The sequence below is a fragment of the Nerophis lumbriciformis genome, linkage group LG24, assembly GCF_033978685.3.
Source record: "Nerophis lumbriciformis linkage group LG24, RoL_Nlum_v2.1, whole genome shotgun sequence".
Classification (NCBI taxonomy): domain Eukaryota; kingdom Metazoa; phylum Chordata; class Actinopteri; order Syngnathiformes; family Syngnathidae; genus Nerophis; species Nerophis lumbriciformis.
Genome location: NC_084571.2, coordinates 32,242,501 through 32,254,104, shown reverse-complemented (window position 1 = coordinate 32,254,104; position 11,604 = coordinate 32,242,501). Strand labels below are relative to the sequence as shown.

Sequence of the window (11,604 nt, the reverse complement as noted above, 5' to 3'; positions counted from 1 at the left end):
AGCACGCACAATCATGTGTGCTTACGGACTGTATCCCTTGCAGACTGTATTGATATATATTGATATATAATGTAGGAACCAGAATATTAATAACAAAAAGAAACAACCCTTTTGTGTGAATGAGTGTGAGTGAGTGTAAATGGGGGATGGTTTTTTTTTTTTTTGGGTTGGTGCATTAATTGTAAGTGTAGCTTGTGGTTTTTATGTTGATTTAATAAAAAAACAAAAAAACATACCGATAATAAACCGATACCAATAATTCCCGATATTTAATTTTCTTAAAGAATTTATCGGCCGATAATATCGGCATGCCGATTTTATCGGACATCTCTATTAACAACCCAATATGTCAATTTTAAAACTAGATGATCCATTCCTATAAACCTACATCGAGGTCTTGGATATTGCCCACACTCTCCGCGGACCTTGAACTACCCCTCCGCTTCCTATGCCCATATTTGGCAGCTCATCTGTGGCAAACGTGTGCTCGGCCAAGCGCTTTTCTACGCGTCTCCACACACAAAATGAGCTTTTCTCTCTCGTCTGTTGCAGGAACCCAAAAAAAAACCCTTCAATTCTTTCCCTGCAAGTTGATCGCTCACTCGAAGCCTCTGTCGTCGTGCTGACACGGAGCCCCCCACCTAAAAAAAAAAAAAACCCAAGAACTCTGAGCCTTTTTTGACTAGCGGACAACTGCCGGGAGAGGACACAGGTGAGGTAAGCCGAGATGCTTTCACTGCAATACGTCAAAACAATGCAAGTTGTTAGTGTTTTGCGTGGAAGTGGATTGCACTGCGTGATATCACTTTGATTACTGCCACCTGTTGATGCCGCATCTTAAATTGGCGGATAAAGTTCAAAGGATGTCCATTCATCCATAATTGTTTTCTACCGCTTGTCCCTTTTGGGATATCATGCATGAAAACACATCATCTGCCAAAATGACTCATAAGTTCATCACCTCTGTTATTGGAAACTGATGTTTATTTCACATTGTCATACATGTCAGGTGTGTTTGTGCGTGATTGGATGGGATTTAGTGTTTTGTTAATACCGTAAATGTTCTGCGGGAAATGTTGACCCACATGCACAGGTGATCATAAGCGCAGATGTACATTTTTTGCCAGTGGGTGCTCGGTGTGTGTGTATTAGTGTCGTCCCCATACCAATATTTTGGTAAGGTATTTCGGTACTTTTCTAAATAAAGTGGACCACAAAAAATGGCATTATTGGCTTTATTTTAACAAAAAAATCTTAGGGTACATTAAGCATATATTTCTTACTGCAATTTTGTCCTTAAATAAAATAGTGAACATACTAGACAACTTGTCTTTTAGTAGTAAGTAAATAAACAAAGGCTCCTAATTTAGCTGCTGACATATGCAGTAACATATTGTGTCATTTTCCATTTTAGTATTTTGTCAAAATCATTAAGGACAAGTGGTAGAAAATGAATTATTAATCTACTTGTTAATTTACTGTTAATATCTGCTTATTTTCTCTTTCAACATGTTCTATCTACATTTCTGGTCAAATGTAATAATCACTTATTCTTCTGTTGTTTGATACTTCCTTTTGGATGATACCACACATTTGGGTACCAATCCGATACCAAGTAGTTACAGGATCATACATTGGTCATATTCAAAGTCCTCATGTGTCCAGGGACGTATTTACTGAGTTGATAATCATACATAAATAAAAATCGATATAATCATAGTAGTATCGACTAGATGCGCTATTGTACGTGGTATCATTACAGTGGATGTTAGGTGTAGGTCCACCCATGGTTTGTTTATATTGTAGCTTCCCGGAAGAGTTGGTGCTGCAGGGAATTCTGGGAATTTGTTCTGTAGTATTTATGTTATGTTGCGCTGCTAATATTCTTCCAAAAATGTGTTTTTCGTTGTTGTTTGGTGTGGTTTCACAATATAGCACATGTTTATGACAGTGTTGGCATTGTTCATATTGCCACCCTTAGAGTGACATATTTCCTGAGTTGATAAACATAAATAATAAAAAATCGATGTAATCATAGTAGTTTCGACAAGATGCGCTATTGTACATGGTATCATTACAGTGGATGTTAGGTGTAGGTCCACCCATGGCGTGTGTTTATATTGTAGCTTCCCGGAAGAGTTGGTGCTGCAGGGAATTCTGGGAATTCGTTCTGTAGCGTTTATGTTGTGTTGCGGTGCAAATATTCTTCCAAAAATGTGTTATTGTTTAGTGTGGTTTCACTATATAGCACAGGTTTTTGACAGTGTTGGCATTGTTCATACTGCCACCCGTAGAGTGACATATTTCCTGAGTTGATAAACATAAATTAAAAAAAATTGATGTAATCATAGTAGTATCGACTAGATACGCTATTGTACGTGATACCATTACAGTAGATGTTAGGTGTAGGTCCACCCATGGCGTTTGTTTATATTGTAGCTTCCCGGAAGAGTTGGTGCTGCAGGGAATTCTGGGAAATTGTTCTGTATTGTTTATGTTGTGTTGCGGTGCAAATATTCTTCCAAAAATGTGTTATTGTTGTTTAGTGTGGTTTCACTATATAGCACAGGTTTATGACAGTGTTGGCATTGTTCATACTGCCACCCATAGAGTGACATATTTCCTGAGTTGATAAACAAAAATAAATTAAAAATCGATGTAATCATAGTAGTATCGACTAGATACGCTATTGTACGTGGTATCATTACAGTGGATGTTAGGTGTAGGTCCACCCATGGCGTTGTTTATATTGTAGCGTCCCGGGAAGAGTTGGTGCTGCAGGGAATTTGTTCTGTGGTGTTTATGTTGTGTTGCGCTGCAAATATTCTTCCAAAAATGTGTTATTGTTGTTTAGTCTGGTTTCACTATATAGCACAGGTTTATGACAGTGTTGGCATTGTTCATACTGTCACCTTTAGAATGACATATTTCCTGAGTTGATAAACATAAATAAAAAAAAATTGATGTAATCATAGTAGTATCGACTAGATACGCTATTGTACGTGATACCATTACAGTAGATATTAGGTGTAGGTCCACCCATGGCATTTGTTTATATTGTAGCTTCCCGGAAGAGTTGGTGCTGCAGGGAATTCTGGGAATTTGTTCTGTAGTGTTTATGTTATGTTGCGCTGCAAATATTCTTCCAAAAATGGGTTTTTCGTTGTTGTTTGGTGTGGTTTCACTATATAGCACAGGTTTATGACAGTGTTGGCATTGTTCATACTGCCACCCTTAGAGTGACATATTTCCTGAGTTGATAAACATAAATAAATAAAAAATCGATGTAATCATAGTAGTATCGACTAGATACGCTATTGTACGTGGTATCATTACAGTGGATGTTAGGTGTAGATGCACCCATGGCGTTTGTTTATATTGTAGCGTCCCGGGAAGAGTTGGTGCTGCAGGGAATTTGTTCTGTGGTGTTTATGTTGTGTTGCGGTGCAAATATTCTTCCAAAAATGTGTTTGCCGTTGTTGTTTAGTTTGGTTTCACTATATGGCACAGGTTTATGACAGTGTTGGTGTTGTTCATACTGCCACCCTTAGAGTGACATGTATGGCTGTTGAGTAAGTATGCTCTTCATTCGCTCGTGTGCAGTGTGTTCAAAGTCTAAATGTCTGTGTTAGTAGTTCATTATCCGGCACAATTAAATCTTAGTTAGACTTGGTTAATTATAGACTAAATGATTTATGACTTTTTTTATGACGTAAATCGGACTAAACTCGTTACAAAATGAACAACAAGATTGATTTTTCCAAAAATTATTTTAAAGATTGAAAGTTGCCATCAATCCCACGTGGGTGCTCGGCATTGTCCGTGGGTGCTCATGATAATAATAAGGATAATAATAATATATTTTATTTGTAAAAAGCACATTACATTGAGTAAACAACCTCAATAAAGTGTATTAAAAAAAAAAAAAAGATAATAAAAATAAATAAAAATAAAAACTAGAACAGCCTAATAGCTAGAACTGGTATGCATATATCTAAAAAAAAAAAAAAGGGCTTTTTAAAAAAAAGAAGGGTTTTTAAGCCTTTTTTTTAAAAGCATCCACAGTCTGTGGTGCCCTCAGGTGGTCAGGGAGATGGTCATATTTCCACACTCTCATCAGGATCCTAGCAGCACTATTATGTATGCATTGCAGCTTCTGGATGTTCTTGCTGGGGATCAACAAGTTGCCTGTGGAAAATTGGTGACGTTTCTTATCCATTTTTGTATTTTTTCGTTTACATCAATAAGACACTGTTTGTGGTATTTTCAGGAATTGAGGTTACAAGCGTGGTACCGGCTGCACGAGCAGAGGATGCTGGTGGTTTTGCAACATATGTGCACACGTCTGAGATCTCCCCGTGCCTAAAAATATCCTCCTCCTCGTGCAACTTTCTCGTCGTTCCTCAGAAAAAAGCAGCGTGGCGAAGGTGGCGGCGCCGCTTTAGACTCATCTCTGCACGCCAATTAGTTGTGAATTAATCACCGGCCCGGCTTTGATGGTGCATCCGAGTTATTTATAGTGTGTTGATAGTGTTTTGCTTCCCACTCAGCCCCGTTTTAGTCGCCGAGCTCAACTACGAGGGAGGCTGTGGCTCACGCTTCCAAAGGATTTTCTGCGCCGATCAATGGCCGAGCTGTCATGTGCCTTGACGACACGGCCCTGAGGGGAGCTTTTGGGAATAGACTGACTGGATTTCCCTCCCCTCAGGTCTTGGCCCAGTGGGTTGCAGATTAACCGTGTTATCCACAGGTGCAAACTTTGGCGTCTGTCCGTGTGAAAGATTTTGTCGCCAGAGCTGTCAGTTTGATCCACTTATGCCGCATCGATCTCAGTCTCCCTTTCTGAGGAATATTCAAGTCATTTCCCAACAAACGTTACCTAATAGCAGCAAATTATTTTGACTGGGGGACCACATTAAGAGAAAAAAATGTGCCTGGGGGCCGGTGTGTATAAATAATATATAAATAAATATATGTAAGTTAGGTCAGGAAAAAAACACATAGAGGCTATTTCATCCCGACAAGCCTGTTTTGCAGCTTTCCTGACCGAACGTATATTCCGCTCTACCCCGATATTGAGCACTGTATAACGGATAAACCACAGTAACTAATAAATAAATAATATATAAATAAATATATGTACGTTAGGTCAGGAAAAAACACACAAAGGCTATTTCATCCCGACAAGCCTGTTTCGCGGGTTTCCCTGCTAGGGACATTTCCCAACAAACGTTACCTTATAGCAGGCCTGGGCAAGTATTTTGACTCGGGGGGGGCCACATTGAGAGAAAAAAATGTGCCTGACCGGCTCCCAGGCACATTATTTTGTGTATAAATAATATATAAATAATATATGTACGTTAGGTCAGGAAAAAAACACACAGGGGCTATTTCATCCCTACAAGCCTGTTTCACAGGAAAGAGATTTCCCAACAAATGTTACCCTATAGCAGGCCTGGGCAAGTATTTTGACTCGGGGACCACATTAAGAGAAAAAAATTTACCTGGGGGCCGGTGTGTATAAATAATATATGAATAAATATATGTACTTCAGGTCAGGAAAAAAACACACAGAGGCTATTTCATCCCGACAAGCCTGTTTTGCAGGTTTCCCCCGCAAAACAGAGATGAAATAGCCTATCTGTTTTTTCCTGACCGAACATATATTGCGCTCTACCCTGATATTGAGCACTGTATAACGGATAAACCACAGTAACTAATAAATAAATAATATATAAAAAAATATATGTACGTTAGGTCAGGAAAAAACACACAAACGCTATTTAATCCCGACAAGCCTGTTTCGCGGGTTTCCCTGCGAGGGAGATTTCTCAACAAACTTCACCTTATAGCAGGCCTGGGCAAGTATTTTGACTCGGGGGGCCACAATGAGAGAAAAAAATGTGCATGGTGGCCGGTGTGTATATGTACGTTAGGTCAGGAAAAAACACACATACGCTATTTCATCCCGACACGCCTGTTTTGCAGGCTTGTTGGGATTAAATAGGCCATTTTTTTGGTTCGTTGGAAAGAGATTCCCCAACAAACGTTACCTTATAGCAAGCCTGGGCAAGTATTTTGACTCGGGGGCCACATTGAGAAAAAAAAATGTGTCTAGGGGCCGGTGTGTATAAATAATATATGAATAAATATATGTACGTTAGGTCAGGAAAAAACACACAGAGGCTATTTCATCCAGACAAGCCTGTTTCGCGGGTTTCCCTGCTGGGGAGATTTCCTGACAAACGTTACCCTATAGCAGACCTGGGCAAGTATTTTGACTCAGGGGGGGGGGGCCACATTGAGAGAAAAAAATGTGCCTGGGAGCCGGTGTGTATAAATAATATATGAATAAATATATGTACGTTAGGTCAGGAAAAAAACACACAGGGGCTATTTCATCCCTCCAAGCCTGTTTCGCAGGTTTCCCTGCTCTACAAGGGCACACTTTCCAGAAGAGCAGGGAAACCCGCGAAACAGGCTTGTAGGGATGAAATAGGTCATTTTTTTGGTTCGTTAGAAAGAGATTTCCTAACAAACGTTACCTTATAGCAGACCTGGGCAAGTATTTTGACTCGGGGGCCACATTGAGAGAAAAAAATGTGCCTAGGGGCCAGTGTGTATAAATAATATATAAATAAATATATGTACGTTAGGTCAGGAAAAAACACACAAAAGCTATTTCATCCCGACAAGCCTGTTTTGCGGGTTTCCCTGCTAAGGAGATTTCCCAACAAACGTTACCTTATAGCAGACCTGGGCAATTATTTTGACTCGGGGACCACATTGAGAGAGAAAAAATGTGCCTGTGGGCCGGTGTGTATAAATAATATATAAATAAATATATGTACGTTAGGTCAGGAAAAAAACACACACAGTGGCTATTTTAATCCCTACAAGCCTGTTTCGCAGGTTTCCCTGCTCTGCAAGGGAAAACTTTCCTGGAGAGCAGGGAAACCTGCGAAACAGGCTTGTAGGGATGAAATAGTCTATCTGTTTTTTCCTGACCTGGGAACAGATGGGTGCCAATCTCCATTTATGGTAGAGGTTTACCTGACGAGCTTTGCGCGAGTCTGCCATTTTTATTCAGTCCTTATTTCCATATCCTCTTGTTGTGGGGCAGACTGGTTCGTACGTGGCAGTTTTTTCAAAAAGTTGCAACGTTCTGAGGATTATTTTTTCAATAACATTGGATCAGCTTGTGAATTTGATAAATTTGCTATGAACGTTTTAAAGGGGCTGTTGGCAACATTTACACAGATGTCTATAGGGCGCTAACTTTCCAATGTATTGTACACAGTATATTCCGCCCTTTTCTGGCTTCCAGGACGTAGTGACGTAACTACGTACGTACGTAACACATGCACGCACTATAGCTTTGGGTGTTGTTAGCTAATAATAGCGATTTGGATAGTTAGCAATAGCTGTTGTTGAATGTACATTCCATCATAACAATAACATGACTGCAAATTGTTTGTTTCTTCTCTTGGACTGCTTTTTTAGCACCATAGACAGCGGCGGTGACCTTTGCTCCTGCAAGCGCTCTGGCCACACCTCCCTCCACATTTACATACACTTGTAAAGAACATAATGTCATGGCTGTCTTGAGTTTCCAATCATTTCTACAACTCTTATTTTTTTGTGATAGAGTGATAGGAGCACATACTTGTTGGTCACATAAAACATTCATGAAGTTTGGTTCTTTTATGAATTTATTATGGGTCTACTGAAAATGTGAGCAAATGTGCTGGGTCAAAAGTATACATACAGCAATGTTAATATTTGCTTACATGTCCCTTGGCAAGTTTCACTGCAATAAGGCGCTTTTGGTAGCCATCCACAAGCTTCTGCTTGGATTTTTGACCACTCCTCTTGACAAAATTGGTGCAGTTCAGCTAAATTTGTTGGTTTTCTGACATGGACTTGTTTCTTCAGCATTGTCCACACGGCTAAGTCAGGACTTTGGGAAGGCCATTCTAAAACCTTCATTCTAACCTGATTTAGCCATTCCTTTACCACTTTTGACATGTGTTTGGGGTCATTGTCCTGACGGTCTGATGGCTGTCAGTATGACAGCCTCCTTTTTCATTGTCCCATTTAAAGCACCAGTTTCTATTGGCAGCAAAACAGGCCCAGAGCATGATACTACCACCACCATGCTTGACGGTGGGCATGGTGTTCCTGGGATCGAAGGCCTCTCCTTTTCTCCTTCAAGCATATTGCTGGGTATTGTGGCCAAACAGCAAAATGTTTGTACACAAAAATTTCGGTTCGGTACATACCTCGGTTTAGAGGTCACGGTTCGGTTCATTTTCGGTACAGTAAGAAAACAACAAAATATACATTTTTTGGTTATTTATTTACCAAATTTGTGAACAATGGCTTTATCCTTTTAACATTGGGAACACTATAATAATTCTGTCCACGTTAATCGACATTAAACTGCCTCAAGTTGTTGCTCAGATTAAATAAAATGACAAAACTTTTCTTCTTCATATAAAAAGTGCAACATTAAACAGTTTCAAGTCTTAATTTATTACAGCATTCGTGAAGCCTGTAGTTGATTTTTATTATGTAAATGTTATATTTTTATCAACATGTGATAGCAGGGACCCTGGCATTCAAAACTAGGCTGCTGCATTTCTAATGATTAATGTAACTATAGCTGAAAAAATGGCATAATAACAATAGGAGAGACTATTCATCCCTGAACACCATGGACTTCATGTAGGCTTTATGATGCACTTACATTATTATATCAACTATCAGAGACAGAAACTCTTCATTTAACATAATGTCCTTTTTTGCTGCTTCAACACAGCTCAATCAACACAGAAAAAGGTAAAGTGAAATAACCGACAGACAGGGCTTTGCTGTCCGTAACACACACACACATACACACGCACACACACACCGCAAAATTTGCTAACCTTACGCTAAAAGCGAATTAGCCTTCACCTCAAGCCAGGACTGCGAGCGAGCTGAGCTGCCGTTTATGTTTCTAGAAGGTCAACGGGCTCATAGTGATGTTACTAGTAGTTGACTGGGAGGTGTTTATTAAAATTTGGGGAGAGTCTGCTGCCTGATGATTACCTGCTAAACGCTAAGCACTGACTACATGCGCTCTGAATACGCACTGCTGATTGGCTGTTACCGCTCTGAATACGCACTGCTGATTGGCTGTTACCGCTCTGTTTGTAACTAATCAGATGGTTGTGTGGGTGGGACAATGCTGGGTGCTGTGTAGAGGACTGACAGAGACAGAAGCAGAAGGAAGTGGAGGCGGCTACTTAATATGTTCGTGTGGAAACTCGTTCGGTACACCTCCGAACCGAACTAAAACCCCCGTACCAAAACGGTTCAATTCAAATACACGTACCGTTACACCCCTAATATATATAATATATATACTTCAAAGCAATTTTGGCTAGTTAAAGAATGATAAACCGATCAATGCCCATGAATAAAGTAATAAAGTAGAGGTACAGACTAGTAGTAGTTTGCGGTGTGGTTTATTTGCCCTAAAACGTTCGTGTAAAATGTGTATACAAAGGCAGAGCCTGACCCAGATAGCTTAGCAACAGTTTTGTGTTGTAGCTTACAGTCGTGGTCGGGAATTTGAGACGTCTAAAACTTCCGGATGTTGATTTTCTACCCCGACGTCCAAAAGTAGCCATGAATCACGACAGTCTAGTCCAGTTCGGCTCACCTCGGGACAGTTTGGAATGTTATGCATTGTGTTCCCAGTGTAGGCAGGATGATGACGGCTGCGTTATGAATGTGTAAATAGCATGGTGACACATTTTAAGGCGCCAATTGATTCAACAAAAGAGGACAATGGTGGAAGAATAGACAAAAGCACATTGTCACAGCTTTCTTCACGCAATGATGAATGATTGTGGTGTTGGTGTTCCTGTGTTCTGTATGAATGGGAACATGCCCATTGATGCACTGGAGGACTCGGTATTTTGTAGGACTTGGCTCCAACGTACTACATACTTTTAACATAGGTTGTGATCGGTAAAAATACAAAACCCCAAAACCAGTGAAGTTGGCACGTTGTGTAAATGGTAAATAAAAACAGAATACAAGGATTTGCAAATTATTCTCAACCTATATTCAATTGAATAGACTGCAAATACAAGATACTTAACGTTCGATTTGGAAAACTTTATTTTTTGCAAATATTAGCTCATTTGGAATTTGATGCCTGCAACATGTGTCAGGTTCAAACACTGATGACATCTATTAAACAAGACAAGAAGCAAAGAATCAAACAGAGACAGAATTCAATTTGGACTCAATATTGAGGAGAGTCGCCTGTACACTGTACCCTTGGACAGTATCTCAGTACGCTCTGGCGAATGATTGTACTCCTCCTTCTTTATTTGACTTTCTCCGCATGACCACAGCTGCTTCCAGAGGGAAGTGGGTCCTAAACAGCGTTGCCTTTGGCTACCGAACAGTTCAAAAGAAGTGGTTGTAAGCACTTCACAGAAAAGGTCGTAAACGAGTTCAAAAAGAGTTCGTAAAATAGTTCAAAAAGGGGTCCATAAAATAGTTCAAAAAAGGTTGTCTGGAAATTGGGCAGATCCTGCCATCTCTCCGCTTTGAAGTCCTTGGGTTAGAACAATATCTTTCTGTTGATGACCATACATGAGAGAAAACAGAAAACCCTTCATGTTCCCCCTGACACAGTGGAGTTTTACGAGCCTTACTCTTGGTAGGTTTCAAAGACAGCTTTTGCTTCTCACCGGGCCCTCAATGTAACACAACGTTTTTGTGATGATTTAGAAACAATTATTCTAACATGTTTCAAAAAAAGCTGGCACAAGTGGCAAAAAAATAAAGGGAAAGTTGAGAAATGCTCATCTAACACTTATTTGGAACATCCCACAGGTGAACGGGCAAATTGGGAACAGGTGGGTGGCATGATTGGGTATAAAATCACCAAAAATTATTCCCGGGCGCGGCCACCGCTGCTGCCCACTGCTCCCCTCACCTCCCAGGTGGTGATCAAGGGTGATGGGTCAAATGCAGAGAATAATTTCGCCACACCTAGTGTGTGTGATAATCATTGGTACTTTAACTTTAATAAAAGCAGCTTCCATAAAATGCTCAGTCATTCACAAGCAAGGACGGGGCGACCACTTTGTGAACAAATGCGTTTAAGAACAACATTTCTCAATGAGCTATTGCAAGGAATTTAGGGATTTCACCATCTAAGGTCTGTAATATCATCAAAAGGTTAAGAGAATTTGGAGAAATCACTGCACATAACATTGAATGCCCGTGACTTTCAATCACTCAGGCGGTACTGCATCAAAAAGCGACATCGGCGTGTAAAGGACATCACCACATGGGCTCAGGAACACTTCAGATAACCACTGTCAGTAACTACGGTTCGTCGCTACATCTGTAAGTGCAAGTTAAAACTCTACTGTGCAAAGTCCAAAGCCATTTATCAACAACACCCAGAAACGCTGCCGGCTTTGATGTGTGTTTAAAACGGGTATACAATCTAGGTCGGGTTTTTTTTAAACCACTGTAATTAACTACAGTTTGTCGCTACATCTGTAAGTGCAAGTTAAAACTCTACTGTGC

At 40.1% G+C, this 11,604-nt stretch overlaps 1 protein-coding gene across 3 annotated transcripts in view; it reads left to right on the top strand.

Annotated features, from left to right (window-relative positions):
• The first annotated feature begins 474 nt into the window (after positions 1 to 474).
• The window catches only part of baiap3 (BAI1 associated protein 3), a 125,711-nt gene continuing 114,581 nt past the window's right edge, over positions 475 to 11,604 (top strand). For 2 of the 3 annotated variants that reach the window (XM_072916005.1, XM_061981991.2), the window contains exon 1: positions 475 to 717. The gene's annotated coding sequence lies outside the window, so the exon portion shown is untranslated. The remainder of the gene's footprint in view (positions 718 to 11,604) is intronic. The other variant, XM_061981992.2, reaches the window with a different exon arrangement.